This window comes from Manacus vitellinus, unplaced genomic scaffold (genome assembly GCF_001715985.3).
Source record: "Manacus vitellinus isolate BGI_N305 unplaced genomic scaffold, ASM171598v3 scaffold_22_pilon, whole genome shotgun sequence".
NCBI lineage: Eukaryota > Metazoa > Chordata > Aves > Passeriformes > Pipridae > Manacus > Manacus vitellinus.
The window spans coordinates 5852466-5870792 of record NW_021939632.1 but is presented as its reverse complement, the minus strand read 5'-3'; the positions used below and the strand labels follow the sequence as shown (position 1 = coordinate 5870792).

General features: G+C 42.6%; 1 protein-coding gene across 1 annotated transcript in view; it reads left to right on the top strand.

Moving 5' to 3' along the window:
• Positions 1-15630: 15630 nt before the first annotated feature.
• The window catches only part of PTPN4 (protein tyrosine phosphatase non-receptor type 4), a 111935-nt gene continuing 109238 nt past the window's right edge, over positions 15631-18327 (top strand). Inside the window, exon 1 of the mRNA XM_018072594.3 lies at positions 15631-15697. The gene's annotated coding sequence lies outside the window, so the exon portion shown is untranslated. The remainder of the gene's footprint in view (positions 15698-18327) is intronic.

Sequence of the window (18327 nt, the reverse complement as noted above, 5' to 3'; positions counted from 1 at the left end):
CATGTGGCATCACCATCCTGCACAAAGCCTTAATTCCCCCTCTCTGCCCCACCCTTAGAGATTCTTTACTTTCCCTAAAATGTGGATGAAGTGTCTTGCTAGCATGCTCAGGGCCACAAAAAAGGACAGCAAAAGATGGCACATTGGACCCTCCACCTTTCAAAAGGTGGAAGTTTTTGGAAGGAACAAAGTGTAACAAGAGCCAGAGACCTGCTGTCAGATGCTGTGGTTGGAGGGGTGCTAAGAGGAGGTGAGGGAGTGCATGAGGATCAACGCAGCATTTAGATGAATCCAGAAATAATGATCTTGTACCAGCCTTACATATGATGAGTCTGGAAAAACTGATTCAAGTTCAAGAGATTGCAGGCAAGAAGGCAAGAAGATAATAAGCAAAAGTTAGAGAGGAATTGGGAAAGAAGCGAGGAGGACTGGGGGAGTGAGGGGGATAATGAGGTAAGTTGTTGCACATTGTGGTTTAACCCCAGCTGGCATCTCAGCCCCCCACAGCTGCTCCCTCACTGCCCCCAGTGGGATGGGAGGAAGAGAACTGGAAGGGTAACAGTGAGAAAACTCCTGGGTTGAGATAAGTACAGTTCAATAATTGAAATAAAATAATAATAACTTGTAATGAAAAGAAGATTATGAAAGAGAAAGAAATAGAACCCAAGAAAGACAAGTGATGCAGAAAAACCCAATTGCTCAACACCAACAGACCAATGCTCAGCCTGTTCCTGAGCAGCAGCCCCCCACCAACCTTTCTCCCAGCTCTATGGGCTGATATGACACTGTATGGGATGGGATGTCCCTGTGGTCAGTTGGGGTCAGCTGTCCTGGCTATGTTCCCTCCCAAGCCTCCTTGCTGAAAAGGTCTTGACTCTGTGCAAGCACTGCTCAGCAATAATGACAAAATCCGTGAATTATCAACACTGGTTGCAGCGCAAACCCAAAACACAGCCCTATAATAGTTATTATGAAGACAGTGAGCTCTACCCCAGCCCAAACCAGCACAGCACAAAAGCAGTGTTTCTCTAATGTGCTAAATAAGAATGTGATAACCTGTTGAGATTTTATATCCTAGGGTCAGGCATATGTGAGCAAGCATTTTCCTGTCCTTGGAACCTGAAAGTGATATCACTCATCCAGGCTTTCCTGTGATTAGTTTTACCGTAAAATGACAGTGAGGCACTCAGCAACTGTGATTTGAAGGTAAGTTAAATTTATTCAGTATCAGCAGTGCATCGTTCTACATGGTTTTAGGGCAGTGTGATCCATCACGTGCAAGAATCTCTGGCAAGAATATTAACTAACCTTATAGGAATATAAAATGTGCTAAAGTAATTGGCCCCCAGAAATTACTTCCTTGCTTTCAGTAACTCCAATTACTATTCCTTTTTAAGCAAATTTTCTAATATTGCAACACTTCCTGGCTTTGTTGCTGTTCCTTGTATGGTTAACATAATGTTTGTGTTTCTCCTTACAAGTGACAAGAACAAGCTCCAACCCAGGGACTTTGGAAACTAAATGCCTCTTCCCTGGTATTCCTTAGCAAGTAAAATTTCCCCACCAAAAATGCTCTGACGCTGTCCAAACACAGAAGCCAGCAGAAGAGGAAAGGAAGATGGGAATATTTTGCTTTGTTTCCTAGTGCATGCAGATAAAGAGTAATATTTATCTGTGTGCATGAGATCATTTAAACTTTTGCAGTACCCCATCAAATTTGTATTAGTCCTACCTCCCCCGCTGGCAATGACATGCCACAAAATTAATTCTGTAAGTCCCCCTCTGTCGACCTGTGTGCCTCTGTTGGTCTGACTCCATGGGAGTCACCTGTCTGGTCCTGCCTGGAGTTACCTGCAGCTACTCGGAGGCACTCGGCAGGCAGGGCTGTGGGAGAGGCAGCCCGGCTCATCTCTGGCTTTAACGGTCCCTCGCCAGGCTGTTCACTTGCCATGGATCCCATCTCACAGGGGAGAGCAGGGAGCAGTCCTTGGATGTGCTGCTCCACCAGCACCCAGAAGACTGGAGTCCTTTGCCTGAAAAGTAGACATGTAAACCACCTGCTGTCCTGCCACATCCACCCTTCCCCATGGTCTGTGCTCCCAGTACACCTGCAGCTTTGCTGGGAGGTATTCTCATCCTTACAGTTACTCCTCAGCCTGACCTCTGTTGGAAGGCTGCCAGTGAAATTAGAAATTAATTTCAGGTCTAGCAGTGGTTTTAAGTGATGCGACTGCTTGTCTTCTGGGAACATGATTCGATTCCCAGATACCGTCACTGGGCTCTGAACAGACTGTGCAGAATAACAGTTTTCAATCAATACTGACCTAAGCTGGAGATGAACCCATCCACAAGAGACAAGAAGCTCTTCAGAGCTCCCATTTACAATTCCCTTTGGCATGCTGATTCCCTACCACTGGCCGATCCCTTCTTTCCCAGGATCATTATGAAGCAAACTCCATTTCATTTAGGTCATGACCTTTTGTTTGATTTTTCAGAGAATTATGACCTACTTTGTGACTCGCCTTTGTGCTTGTTTTTAACTCTTCAGATGGAGTAAATAGTAAGTAAGTTAATTACCAGAGCACAAGCATGTATTTTTAATACTAGCTTCTCAATGTAACTGGTGTAACATAAAAATATTTAGGGCCCTTCCTTGTAAATCTAGCAACTACTAGTTCTGAATCTGCTGCTTTTACTCCTACCCTTGGTTAAGTCTCCTATATCTCACTGCAAAAAAAAAAGTATTACATGAAATTTTGCCAAAATGAAATATCTAGCCTGAAACACAGTAGAGTCCGTAGCTTAGAATAATGCTGCATCTTGCCACTGGCTAAATTGATCTAAGTGTTACCATGTCTACTGGAATACAGGAAAAATAAAAAGGAGATTCCCCCCTCCCCATTCTCCTAATCCACCGTTCTCTATATTAATCTGAAGATAAGCTTGTAAATGGTCAATAAGGAAACCAGGGCCCAGTGGCAGTTTGCTGAGCATCTGGCCTAGATCCCTAGCTGATGCATATGTATATTTTGTATATTTTGTAGATCCTTAGCTGATGTATATGTATATGTATATATGTATATTTTGAAGTTTATTACACCAGCAGCAGATTGGGTTCCTGAACAGTAAATACTGACTGCTATAAGGTCCTATTCAGCTTCAGCAAACCATCATTTTCTATTCTAGCTCTTTTCTCAGATTAAGTCCAGATAAACAAATTAAAGCATGTCACAGCAAGATAAGCCAGCATAGCAGGGTTTTGAAGCCATGCTTTGATTTTGCTGGAAAGGAAGTATGTCACTGATGCTGTGCCTTAACCAGGTCATTTTAAAGTTTCCCCAAATTATATTTGCCCCTTTCCCAAAACAATAAAATGCTACTAGTTGGACCATAACATACAGTGCATTCGGAATAGTGTGACAAATGGCTAGTTATAGCTAATAAGCAGACCTCTAGGAACATGAGGTAACCAAAGACCTGACAGAGACACAGCCCTGAAGACCTTAATTAGCTGAAACACTCTCTGACCTTGGCTTCGCTTTGTCCAAGTAGAGCCTCCAAGACAGGCTGTAATGCATTTATCCAATAAACTTGTCACATGAGAAAGGCTGTGCAGCAGTGCTTGGTCGGGCCTGCCTTTGCTGAAAGCTAAGAGGATCTCAGGTTGTTTACCAGAAGGTATTGCACAATTCACAAGTCAAAACCAGGCTGGCAGGCTTTGTGGGAGCCACACTGCATAGCACTTCCCCAGCTGCCTGGGTCAAAGGCTTGCATAACATTAAGAAAAGTAATGTGTATCTGTGATATTATTTGAAGTGTAAGCTTCATTAAAAATATCATCTGGTGTAATTTTCCAGCTCAGTACGCATATGCGATTTTGGATGTCTAAAATATAAAGAGAAAAAAGGCCTAGCTAATTCTATTGACATATATTGTTCAGTTAATTTTAGATTCTGTGGCACTCAATTGGTAAACCATTTCACACATTTAGGTAATTTCCTCATACAATTGCATGTGAGCAATAATGCCAGGAAACACAGACTCGCTTTATCCCTCTTCCACGCTGTGCCAAGCGAGAAGCTCTGATGAAGTCAGTGCAGTTACTCCAGCGTGAGATGCACGAGTCTCACCTTCGCACCACACAGACACACAGACAGAGCCATGCCGTCATTGTTTTGTTTTAAACACTCTATTCTGTGCTGAGTCTTCAAATTTGTTATTTGACTCAATAAATGTTTGATGGTCTCAGTGTAGCATCTAGTGGAGAAAGGGTAAATAACAGAAAAAACGCAAAGCAGAACTGTGCCATTAACCCTGGTGCACAGCAGGGAAGAAAACGTGCCCTGTTGAGGAGAGGGAATACTGGGAATACTCACTTCCACAAATCATTCAGCAGAACACTTCAAGGGTTTCTGCGAAGTGGCTGCAGTAAACTGGGTACAATGTGGGGTTTGTAATCCTGACAGAGCAGGATGGTATCACTGGCCTGACTTCAGTTTCTTGAGTCCATGCTAATGCTGTCTCCAATTTAACTACAGAGCCAGAGCTGCTGTTCCCCAAATTCTGTCCTGACTTAGCCTCTGCACCACCCAAATGCTGTCGGTGTTACTGCAGCAGCTGGTCACGCTGCAAACACCACAGCCAGATCTGGCTCGGGGGGACTTGGCTCAGGACTAGTCCAGGACCGTGGTGCAGCCAGACCTCGCAGGGCTCAGGGAAGCTGTGAATGCACAAGCAAAGCAGGAATTGTTCCTGCTGCCTTTCTGCATACTTAATCTGGGATTCAAGGGCTTAGCTTTTGAGACATTTCAAATCTCAGCAGGTCCTGAAAAATGGAGTCCCTGTGTAATTTATTTAACAGCAGCAAAAAAAGCTTAGCATAACATTTATAACATAATTTTTTCTTCATTCTATCCTGTTTATAAACAAGAGTAGTATAACCATGGTAAAGGAGAAGAAAGCTTAATTTTCAAGAACCATGAATTTAACAGAGTAAAGAACAGAAGGCTTGTTTTATAATTATTTTCTTCAAACTTTATTGTGACTTTTCAAGTGCATCGTATCTTTAGGATTTTATGGGGAGGTGAACAAAGAAGCACAAATCCATACACCAGCATCTGCCTCTAGGCACAGTTCATAGTGGAGAGTCTTCCACTGTTAAGAGGAGGGAGACAGCTATGAAATTATTGATGGGGTTGCAAAGCCAGTTCCTCATCATATGGCATGGAAATGTGTTGCCTTGGGCAGGAATACAAAGTAGAGGGTAAGTATGTCCCTCATTAACAGCACCTCTAGAGAACGCTATGGTTAATCCAAAATTATCTGAGATACAATTTCTTTGCAATTCATGAGGACTCTGTATGTTGCCACATACATGCAGCAAGCACTTACAGAAGGATCTGCATTAGCCTGGTGGCACTAACCAATATGTAGCAGAAGATTCAAGGGTCACCCATCCTGTATTTGTCCTTGCTAAATCTTCAAAGCAAGATAGAGACCAGATCTGCTTACTCCTTCACCCCCATTAGCACACCAGAAGGTGTAAAGTAGGGGATTCTCATTCCCCTACCTTGGTGCAAAGAGTAGAGCTGACTACGAGCGGTGGGGCTGCCCAGCTCCTGAAGTGCCTTTAAACTCAGTCCTAATCTCAGTCCAGTCCCTCATTACTTGATGTTTTCTTGTTCCTCTGAACTAGTGGGGGTCTTGTCCAGTAATCCCAAAACAAAAGTCCACTGGAATCAGTGTAACTACCCTGGTTTTTGAGTACTTAAAGAAGGGCAGCAGACATTGCTAAAAAATACTCTCAGAGCAGTCCAGTAAGTGGGAGAGCCTGGAGCTGGAGAGAAAGAGCTCTGGATTTTTACCATTTTACACAGAGAAGAATTACTTTATGAATACTTTCTGCTGTCCTAAAAGCAACATTATTGGTAAAGCCAAGTATTCAAAAAAGAGCTTGTTTACAAGATTGTGAAATACAAAATACAGGTGCATTTTAATATGCCTTCTGGAGTATTTTCTGGCTTTTTCTACTTTCTTATTTCAAAGTCCCCACACTATTATGACTAGAAACATTATCATTCTTATTATCAGTACCATGGCTGTTTATAACACTAGTACATGAAAGCTAAGATTCTTAGATAATAAGCAAATTTTACAAGCTGTGGGCAACATTACAGACCTGCTACAGATCAGATAAAAGCCACATTAAATCTGCAACTAAATGGTAGCCTTGGTGGTGGTGTCACCAGTGAGATGAAGCACTGATCCATCCTGTCCTCAGTGTGTGGTCCCTTTGTAGTTGAGTAAGAAAGGTGCAGGTAGGATAGTGGTGTAAATGCAATACAGAGCTGTGTTGGTTTCAGTGCAGAGAACAGTCCATAGGGCTAACAACTCACCCTTTACTGGCTCCTCTCTTCTTCTATGTCCCTGCTAATCCAGAAGCCAATATTGTGTCTGTGAAAGCATCTTTCCAGGGCTCTATCCACTGGACAGCAAATAGTTTGAAAAGTTCCATTGGCTCCCTGGTCTTGTTGTCTTTGCTGGTTGTTTCATACGTCATCTGGTACACTCCATCCATACTATTTTTAGGGTACAGATATTTTTAAGTAAAAAGAACACATACAACCTTTTCACAGTCTTGATCTGAAAATAATTTTTTCATCCTATTAGAAAATGCAGTGAGCTAAATTTTCTGTAAATGCTGATGCTTTTTATTATAATTAATCTGGCTAATTTCTACATGATCAACCCAAGCCTTCTAGTGTTCTTTGCTATTTATAACATGAACTTTGGAATCACTTCAGGAAGCTAAAAAGTGAACGTTCTATGAATCAAAAAACGCAGAATGAGTTGTACAGTTCCTGGAAGAACTTAACCGGTCAAAAATCTCTCTTGACAATTTTAATTACTTTGCAAGGAGGCTGGAATGTGGGTGTACCAGAAAGTAGTTCGCACATATGTTTTGTTTAGCTGGGTTGCTGCTGTGCTTTCTTTTGTCTTTTTCTTAGGAAAGGCCGAATTTGGCAGTTTTCTGTACTGCACACTCAAGTAGATGGTTAATGCAAGGTCAAAGCAAACCACAACAATCAATAAACACTCCTTGATTTTTCTCTCGAGAGATCATTTGTAAAGAATGATCTTGTAAAGAACATTTACTTTTTAAACACTTCATGTTATACTGCAATGGAGAAAGGCATTTTCAGGACTGGAGTTGCATTTCTGGCTATGGCTTACCAGAGTGGGAAAAGCCTTTCACTGCTGCTGTTGGCAGACAATGTCGACCTCAAAACCTCAACTGTGAAACTGTGGAGCAGTGAGAGGTGACATATGGTCTCTGCTGTGTTTCAGATGAGTGAGTAGTTCTGTGCAAACTTTTGTAAAGAAGCCTGTCAAAGGCCAAAGTAACCAAGCACTACAGTACTTTTTTTTAAATCCGGAGCAAAAAAAATGGGAAAGGATGACAGAGAAGTCATTTTCTCCTCCCCTCTTCTATATATATTTGTGTTTTTCGAAAGGTTTCCCAATGTTTTCCTTGAAACAGACTGAAATGTGAAAACTGCCCATCGTGAAAGCCTGAGCTCATTCCAGTGCTTGTCTTGCAGATCAAGGAAACAAAACCAAAACAAGCAACTTCTTTACAGATGTACAATGTGTACAGCTTATCTACACAAGCTGCTGTCACCTTAAGAGAATAAAGTGCTGTGGCCTTTACTCAGATGTAGAGATCTTAGCAACAGAAATGTAAATAGCATTGAGTGCAAAACACAGCAACCTGTGCACTTACATTGTTCTTGTTAGAATCGGTGCTATCTGACTTTTAGTTTTGAAGGAAAATGTCTACCTTCCTGATAGTTACCTACAGTTCAGTCAGATACAGGTCAACATAAAGTTAGGGGGACAAAGAATAAAACCTGTAAGTCTGAACTGCTCATTTCAAATATTAATTGGATCTTTTTATCCCCATAGAAAGGAATCAATAGTAGAATTGAACTAGTTCCTCACAAATGAAGCCCACTGATAGTCTTTTGCTTTTTGCATGTATCTTTCTTTCCTCCTAAATACTCTAGAAATTTTCTGACAAGTTGCAAATCCAGGAGGTTTTAGTGGCAGCTGTTAGTGCTGGGTTGCTTAATGATGGACTTAGGAAAGGAAAAAACTATTTTAAAACATGCAACATGGCTCAAACCAAAGTTATAGGCTTGCTGCAGAAATTATTGGGTGAGGTTCTTTGGGCTAAGTCAAAGTGAAGGTCTAAATGGTCATTTTTGGCTTTGTATCTATGCAACTGGTTTGCTTAAAATAAGATCACTCATGGATCTCATCTCAAAACGTTGATCACATCCCTTTTAAGGTTCTAAAAATGTTCATTAGATGTTTCATTCATTTAAATGTTTTACTGGGATTTCTCAAGTTCAGAACCCAGAGGAAACAAAATGTCTGAGACAGACATCTCTCTGCTGTGGCTGTAATGTAAGAAAGGCTGAACCGAGTCCCACCAAAGGTCCAGATAACCTGGCACCCTGCATTTGCCTACAGTAGAAATATAAGGACAGAGCAGTTATAGCTTAATTTCTCCTCCTATTTGCCATCTCAAGTTCTGGCTATCTAAGGACAGAATTGGAGTCTCTGTCCATTTCTCTGAAAAGCAGCCCGTTCTTCTGTTAACTTGCAGCCCTTAGTATTTTTGGCATCTAAAGGATCTCATGATGATGAACTACTCAAATTAAGCAGATGTTGTTTAAATAGTACTTCCTTTTGCTTGTTTTACACTTCCATCTGAAAAAAATATTATTAGATTTATTGTAGTTCTCATGAGAAATTAATAATTATTCTCTGTTCACCTTTCACATGTCAGATGTGATTTTCCATAGCTGTATTATATCTCCCAATTGTCATGCATTTTCTAAGTAGTTCCAGAGTACTTGATCTGTCTTACTTAGAGGGCATTCCATCTTTCTGATCAATCTGGTCACTCTTTTTCCTGTTTTTTCATGTTATTCCAACCCTTAAGATGCTATCACATGTCAAGGTGCTGTAAGCAGAATTTTGTGTTGTATTAAAGGAACGAACATGATTCCTGACCATTGTGTTTTATGGTTGCTTTTTCATTTTCTTCTGCCCTTATCAGTCCTAACTGCCTCCCTGAGCACTGAGATAATTTCAGAAAACAATCCACAGTGACTCCAAAATATTTTTGCTCACTGATATTAACTAATTTAGAGCCTACTACGTTGCACAGATAGAGATTTTTTTTTTTTTTTTTCTGGACATCTGTGTTTGTTGCATTTTAGCTGCTATTTTATTACCTACTCTGTCTTTATCGTGATTTCATTTTTTTTTTTTTTGCTATTTTGTTCCAGCAGTCTTGTTTTTTTTTTCCTGAATAATTGTGAATCCTAGAAAACACTGTCATCTCACTGCTTACTCCTGTTTCACTTACTGCTTGTGAACATGTTTTAAAGCACAGGTCCCTCTGGAATCTCACTGGTCTCCCTTCTTTGTGATAATTTACCCATCCATCTTCCCTTTGAAGCACTTATCAATCACAAAAGGAGTTCCCCTCCTGCATTTTGTAAAATTGTTTGGGGAAATCTATGTATGTGATTGCTTCATCCAGGCTGCATGTTAAATTTTCTTCACATCATGTCTACAGTCCCCTTATTGGTCAGACTGGGAAGACACCCAGAACATGCTCTATCTCCCTCTGTCCCGTGCATTTGGATTTTCTTCCTGTGGAAATTAGACTAAGAGTAAAAGCAAGCTGGGAAGAGAAGCAGAGCAGGCAGGAGAGAGCAGAAGATGGTATGAATATGGTCTTCCTCCAATGGGGAGTTGATTATGGCTGAGGACTCCAGTGCCCCAGTGTTTATACACAGTCTGTATAAGCCAGCTCCTCTTTATTAATATTTGCTGACTTTGCTGACATTTTTAAAGCACTGTCAGGTTTGGAGTTTCCACCTCTTCCCATTACACGGTGATAGCCATATGTTAAACTGATTGGTTTGTTGTTCCTGTGTTTTCCCTGAAGTCTTGTCTAAAAATTGGAATGTCATATGGCACTTTCTATTCCTCCAGAACTGAGTTCACTCCAAACCATAAATTACAAAGCACATTTCATAGTTTGGCGATTTCAAACCCAAGTTCCTTTTGAACCCTGGGGTGAGAAACACAATGTCCTGGCAGGCAGGTACTGTACAGTTTGCTGACTGGCTCCAAAACCACAAATATTCAGTTTTGTGAACATGTTTCTTCTGACCATGCCCCTAAAAAAGGTTTCGTTGTGGCAATCACCCCAAATCTGTCAAAAAGAACTGTGGTGGGAAAAAAGTACTTAGTTGTCTCCTCTGGTTTCCTTGCATGCTTCTGTTATATCTCTGTTTGTGTCTAGTTCCTCACATTCTCTGGCAGATCTCCGGTTCTTGATGTGTTTGGAAAAGTTTTTATGCTTCAAAATATTTTTTTGACCTGCTTTATTACAGTTTTCAATTTAACTTGCCAGAGCTTATGCTATTCCTATTGGACAGAAGCAGAACAGTGTTCCACAAGTGAATGCACATGTGGCATTCACAAAAAGGCTGGGGTATTTGCAGTGGGTATCTAAAAGTTTGACCTTGAGGTACTTTGATGTTTGTTAAAGGCAAAGGAGTTTGCCAAAGAGTGGATAGAGAAAAAAGGACTTAGTGAAATGTAGTATTGGTGTTTCTACCATCTTTCATTCTCAATATATTCCTAGAGCATTGTCTTTTAAATATGTTTATAAGAGAAATACAGACTGGATGATAGCTGCAGCAAGCTTATTAGCACAAATTATTATTTCACAGTAGTCTAACAACTAGTACTGTGGAGCCCTACGGCACCAGGTATTGCACAAACTTAAAGAGAAAGTGAGTCCCTGCCCCAAACAGCGAAATGATTCTGTCCTCATAGCTTAGGACACTGCTGAAGACAAATGTTCAGTATTTATGTCCATACTATGGACATGTTAACAGGGAGACCAAAGCCAGCACAAACTTGCCTGCCATTCATCTGATCAGTGGGATCACATGGGATTCAGCCAACTCTAAGGTTGTGCCTGTGCCCCTGAAGTCTCCGTGAGCAAGGCACGTATGGTCCACGGGCTTTGCTGAATCAGGATGCTACTTTATAGAAAATGTATCTGCTAATAAACATACATTATGCTTGATTAAGCTTAGTGTTAAGATTAAGTGCCTTGTCTCCTCTTCTCATAGCTAAACTCCACCTGTGGTGAGAGTCATTTATCTTGAATTGCTGTAATGCAGTGTTTAAGTACGTCTTCTTGGCCACAAAGCAGTTTGCATGGTATTTCAGTGAGAGGCTTAAAATCCCATTCACATTTTTAATATACATTTCTCTCACATAAATTATCACAGCTTGGTTGGCAGGTCTTGCATGAGTAATAAGGTTGTTGGCACAAACACATACCACAGATCTATTAAGTAAAGGAAAAGCTTTTGTTTGTTCCTACATTTACATGAGATCTGTGAAGTTTAACTTGTACAAAACAGTTTAAGGTACTGGTGTTTTACTAGCAGGACACAACGAGCCATGAGATAACACATCCTCCTCAAAATGCACAGCACAGTACAGAAAAATCCCCATGCACCAGTTTGAAAATTAAACTCTTGCTATGCAAAATATCTTAGCAAAAGGCAGCTTTCATTGCTTATGTACACAGGCAGACTGCAGCCAAAAACTTGCTGTTATATGAAAGAGCCACGCTACTGAAAGAGAAATTAGCTGAATGCGCTTTTTACACGTGAAAGAAATGTGCTCTCTTTTGAGTAAATAATGACAGAGTCACATTTCAGTTCACTTTCTCTCATTCATAATTTTGGGAAGTCATGGCTGAGGGTATATAACATGTAACTCAGAATTCTGCAAAGTAAGTTCTTTGCTGAAGTCCTCATTGTAAGGTCTGAGCAACGTCTGTACTCAAACACCCTGCAGTGCAATTTTGCTCTATTGCTTTTTTTTAAGAACATGAGCTGGAGAACTTTGTCTCAATATCTCTTTTTAAAACATTTGGTGTTCTTGCAATGTAGGCCTGACCTGAAGTACTTCACACATGGTGGGAATCTTCCACTGCCTTTGTTTAGGGCTTTGAATCAAGTCTTCTGTAAACAGCAAAATGCAGGAATAACAATGTATTGTGAGGAAATAACTTTGGGATGTCCAGCCTTTAATACCAGTATGTGTCACCAATTTTGTGTTAGATTAGCAGAACATATCCTTTCATAACAGTGCAAGGTCACATTTGCCAAAAAAATGTTGTGTCGTTTACAGTCACGTTGAGAGGTTTGGATTGATTCTCTATCACAGACTTTGGACAAGGTAATGTATTAATTATTGTTCTTCTCAAACTGAACATAACTGTGTGTTTAACATAAACTGTGCATAGGTAAAGAAAATGATACGAAAATGTGAGAGGCAGACTTTGAAGCTTAAGTGCAAAGGGATTAAAATGTATCAATGCAATTTTTGCTAAATTTACAACGATATGAAAGAGAATTATCAGGAAACCAAGACAACTCTGCAGCTAAGGATCCCTTTAATGCACAGAAGAACATCTTCCCTGCTTGAGAGGCTGGCAGCAGCTCAGAAATGCAGGATCCAGTTGTTGGATGTCCCTGCATGCACCAAATAGAGACAGTTTGTCAATATAACTATGAAGATGTTCAAGAAAAGCTGGAGCAACATGAATGCAATAAGGAATGGCATTACTGATGCTGTCCATATTATTTGGGGGCTTTATGAAATCATCAGCCTAGGAATTGTTCCATCCAGGGGAATCATTCACATTTCAAACTTTGTCATTTTATGGACTTCCATTAAAAATCTTTAAATCCAAGCAATTTGCAATTGTTTTCTATTCATAATCATGAAGAATTCTATTATTTAAAAGTGTTTCAGAGACTGTGCATTATGTGAAATTTCTGCTTGATTGCCTTCCCTAAATTCAGTCTTCTAACACCTGATTCAACTTCTTCATGAAAAAAGATGAGACATGGAGAATCCTCTATGTCCTAATACTCAGGAAAAGGGAGAGAAGGTTAAAAGACCTTGAATTATTTAGCCTAGTAAAATGAAGGGGGCACGACTGCTTTCTTAAAAGTAATTGAGGTAAAATACCACTAAGAGGGAAGGGCTATTTAAGCAAAAGAACAAAATTGGCACAAGAACAATTTAGGCTGGAAATGTACATAAGGTTTACAAACATCAAATGAATGAGGTTTTAGAAATCTTCCTAATTAGAAGAGTACATGTAAACTCCCTATTACTCTGCATCTTGCTATGGTTAGGAATTTAATTGTGAAATCCAAGAACTCATTCCCAAAGATTTGGACTTGGTAATAGTAAGGGTCTTTCCCAAGATTCTGTATATTCTATCTGTCTCGTATTGGCCTCATAATCCACCAGCGTGCCTGTAACAAACGTGGACAGAGCCTTCCCAAATCTTCGTTCGCGAAGCCTAGTCATGATGATGATGATATATTCTATGTGTTTTAGGTAAAGAGCTTGGTTGCAAGAGGTTGTATTTTAATAAATGGACATTAAAGACACTTTTAACCAAACTCTTTCACACGTTGTACAAATATATCAAAGGTTATCACATTAAGACAGGCCCATTGCCCCTCTCTGGCTCACTTCCTCCCTCCGTAGGAAGGGGAATAAGGAGAGCGGGGGACGGAAGAGCGGTGGGAGAGCTGCGCTCACTGAGGCCCGACCGCCTCAGCACAGCCACAGGCGTCAGGGACAGATCAGCTGACCAATCCGTGATCACCGCCGCCTTGATTGATGGTAAAACCAGCCAACCAGACAGCTACGGACAGGCCGCTGGACCAATAAAAGCGAAGGCACCTCGCCCGCTTCCCTTTGGGCTCTCGCGAGCTCTGCGGGCCGCCCCCGCCGCGGGGTGACTGCGCAGCCGCCATGTTGGTTGCTATGCTGCCCGCGTGAGGCGGGCAGGAAAGGGCGGGGCGGCGATGAAGGGGAGGAGGCTGCGGTCCCCTCCCCTCTCCTCCCCCACCGCGCTCGCATTCATTCGCTCGCTTCGCCGGCAGGGAAGGCGCTCCGCAGCGCCGCGCCGCCTTCCCTCCCCCGGTCCCCCTCTGCTGCCGGCCGGGCCTGCGCGCCGTAGCTGCCGGTCCGTGGTAAGGCGGCGCCGCGCCCCGTGAGGGCGAGCCGGCCCGCGCGTCCCCCCGGCCCGGTCGCTGCGAGGAGAGGGGGGAAGGAGAGGCCGAGGGGGGGAAGGGAATCTGCCGCCTTTCCCGACCGAGGCTTCCCCCGTCTCTTTCTCCCGCAGCTTCTTCCCCCACCCCCCCGCCCCGCTCCGCTCCCTCGGCCCGGCCAGCCGCAGTACGATTGCGGCGCTCGCCGCTGCGGCGGGGCGCGGGGGAGGCTGCCTGTCGCTGCTCCCAGGCGCTGCGGCCTCCGCGGGCCCGCCTGCGGGGAACTGAGAGGGGCGTGAGCGCGCCTCCGCGTCCCGGTCCCGATCCCGGGCGGCGGGGAAGTGCGGGAGCTGCGCGTGCCCGATTGTCTGCGGCGCGCGTGGCCGTGCCGCGCGCCCGCGGGGGGTGGGGGGGTCGCGCGGGGCGGCCAAGCGGCGCGAGCGCGCAGACAACCCCCGCGCCTCTTCCCTCCGCGCGCCCGCTCCATCGGGACCAGGACCTGGAATGTTACATGAAGGGTAACCGGCGGCCCACGCCGCCGCGGTCCCGAGCCCGCGCGGGGGGAGCGGGGGGTGCCGCGAGCCGCCGTCTCCTGTGCCGTGACCCCCCCCGCGCTCCCGCCCCGCAACTTTCGCGCGATCAGGTCGCCGCGGGCGGAGAGCGGCTCTGCCGGGAGCCCTCTCGTTGGAGGGGGGGGTGTGCTGTGTGTGTGCGTGCTGCCGTTCCATCGTTTCCCCTCCGAAAAAAAGCCGAGAGCCCCGGCTCCCTCTGGCGAAGGGCTGGTGGGGGTTATGCGGTGCTCGGGGTGGGGGCGTGGGGGGCTCGTGAACAGCCCCGGGGGGATCGAGCTGCGGGGGCAGGTCGGGGTCTCTCGGACGCGGTGAACTCTGCCCAGCGCATGAAACGGGTTTTTATTTTAGTGTGTTTAATATAAAACTTTGCGATCCTGTGCTTTCTAGGCACATGTGCGCGTTGCCCTGGTTATGGGCAGAGAAAATAGGTTTGAGTGCTGTCGTTGCATTCCTCTGGTACATTTTTAGTGCCTCTCTCGAGCAGAAGGCTTGTATAATCACTGTGTCTATATGCGACAGAGGCTTTCGGTGTACCTGATGATGGGTTAACTCGTGCATGCTGTTGCAGCACCGGCTGGGAGAGGAATAACGTCTTTTTTCTTTTAAAAACCTCCAAGAGCTAATTGCTAAAACTAGATAGCTGCCAGTGTACGTGAAATGTTCCCACCTCTGATCTATTCAAAGAATATACATCGCTCAGATGTAAAATACACGTGAATGAACTTTGTGCTGCCACTTATACCCTTCCAGGACGTCAGTGTGGCCAAGCTGTTACAATTTTTTTAACTGTGAGACAGAAAATATTTTCGTGATTTGTGTGTTACAGAAGTGCTAATGGCTCTCAGCTGAAGAATAATTGTTAGACTGCAGTGTGCACATACATTTGCTCACCCGTGGGGCATTTCTCTTGCCCTGAGCTAAACTCTGTGTTGAATGGTAAGGGAGTTTTGTGAGTGCACGTTTGCCTGCTTGTTTTGGCAAATAACTGCCCTGTAATGTTGGGAGCCACCAGCATGTTCACATGTATGCAGACATTTATGAGCTCGTCACATTGTGAGTGTGCGTTGCTGGAACACAGGAATGAGTTGGATTAGAATTGATAAAACCATTTTTTTATTAGGTATGTATATTGTAGGAAAGTTTTCCAGTTCATTGCTTAAACATAATATATTCAGTATTGTAATCTTATGGATGCCATTTTCTTGACAATGGATTTCTTGCTTCACTGACCTAAAAAGTTGTTTTTACATATTGGCATGACTCTGGCTTGCACCATGTTGATAAAATATGATTCTGGGTGATAAGCTTGCAAAAACGTGCACGTGTGTCAATATGTTTCCCGGGCAAGTTTATGTTTATAAACTCAGAAATGTAACTGTTGATCTGATTTTTTTGGTATAATTCTGTTGTCATTACAGTTTTTGTGTATTTTTAGATTATGTGTATATTGTAGTTTTTAAAAGTCAGATTAAACATTGAAATACAAATACATTTTCCTTGCAAGCAGAAATGTATTAATGTTTTGGTATGTTTTGGTATGTTTTCCTTACATTTGCAGTTAAGTTTGTTTGGAATCAGGTATACCTACTTAGAGTTTAGTTTGATGGTTACTTCTTTTTCAGCAAAATTTTCCATGAAATGTATTGTTTGTTGTCATGCTTTACAATTCTGTTGCCTTGTTAATGTCTAATTTAGGTTGTACACAGCAGTATTGATTGAACACACTTGCTAAAAATACTTTTGGGGTTGGGTACACTTGGACTGCAGCAGCACGAAAGTTCAGCCTATACTGTTTTCCTGTGACTAGAATTAATTTATGATTAGCAGCTATATTTGTAAAACATAAATAAGACCAAAATCCTGCAATCTTAGATGTAATGCTGCTGGCTCTGTGGAGTGCATTAGCTCTCTATTAATGAGCAGAGTTCATGTAGTACTATTTACCATTAGCATATTTGGAATATATGGTAGGTTAATGTCCAGGGTGTATCATTTTGGCTCAGATCCTGCAGTGGCCCCTGTTTGGGCAGAGGGATCCACCTACACAAAACTGGCTGCAGTAACTGGAGCTCAGATATTCATTCTGGCTCTGTAGGCACAGGGCCGATGTTTGTCATGGGCATTTGCTGTGTGTGAGTGTTTGGTTGTGTTTGTGTGGTGTGTCACAGAGGCTTCTGAGAGTGCAAAGAGCTCCAGGGTTGGTGCCCAGAGTAGCAGCCTAGTACAGTAGTGTGTGACATAATTACTTTGTGATAAAGGGTTTTTTAAAAAAATGGCTTTACATTGTAACAGTGCTGCTGAAAGGTCCTGATCAACACTCGGGGCTTCCATTTCACTTGGGTTATTATTTATAATGGGTTATTTTATGACTATTTTGTTGAATGCACGTGGGAGTTTTGTGCATTGGTTTATGCTCACATATGGAAAGTGAAATGAACACTCTCCAACTGTGTTCTGGAGAACTGAGTGGAAGTTACAAATTTGAATATACTGGAGGGGAGGATACTCAGGGTGGTTCACCCTTAAGCTCACCTGTCCTTGGGAAACAAAGCTTGCTTTTGGCAGTTTAGACTTTGGACATAGTAAATGGGTTGAGTAAATGTCTTCTGAAAATTATGGTGGATTAAATATTCGGTTTTAACTTTTCAACTGATCAGAACTTTCATTAAAATGAATAGTAGGCATGTGCATGGTTTTTTGTTGTTGAAGTCACTGGTAGATTATTTTTCTTAAATTCATGAGTAGCCCATTTCTGTGGTCTGTCTTCTTGAGTCTTCATCCTACCATTCTTCCTTGTCCCCCTGTCCCATCCCCCCCTCCTGTCTGGGTTTAAATTTGGTACAAGATCACATGAATCCTATGCCTTCACATCCTGTTTCTGTATCACCTCACTTCCATTCTCACCAGTTATAAAAATGGTCAAACAAGAGAATCTTTCAGCAGATGGTTGACTGGGGTTTTTTGTTTTGTTTTTTAAATACCACACTTTCACTCTGGTGCTGTCACTTCTCATGAAATGGCCAGACAAAATTCTCATGGGTTTTATTGTACTCCAGCCTAAACAACTGTAAAACTGTCGTGTATATCTATATAATATGGACTTGTTTGTGGTGGAGAGAAGGAACTATGAAGGCGGAAAAGAAAAGGGGGGGGGAGAATGGCCTGAGCAGGAGATAAAACCCGAAGAGCTCAGCAGTGGCCTGGTAATATAACAGTAGGTCTTTGCTGTCTGAGCCAGCTGTTCATATATGCTTGTTTGGGAACAGAGGCTGGTTTTCCTTGAGGATTTCAAATCCACTGAAGAAGTACAAAAATAATTCTCTGTAGTCTTTTGAAAACCTTTAATTTCTAAAATTTTGATAAGTTTTCTCTGGTATGTCATGAATTATATATGCAGGTACCTACTTAAAATCTCCATCCTTATTTTGGAGAATTTCAGAATCATTAGAAAACTGTTGCTCTTTGTCACTTGCAGAATAAGTTTACAGCAGTTAATGTGTTCACAAAAGTTTTATTGATGTGTTGACATAACACAGTTAGATGTCCAGATATAGGTTACAAGCATA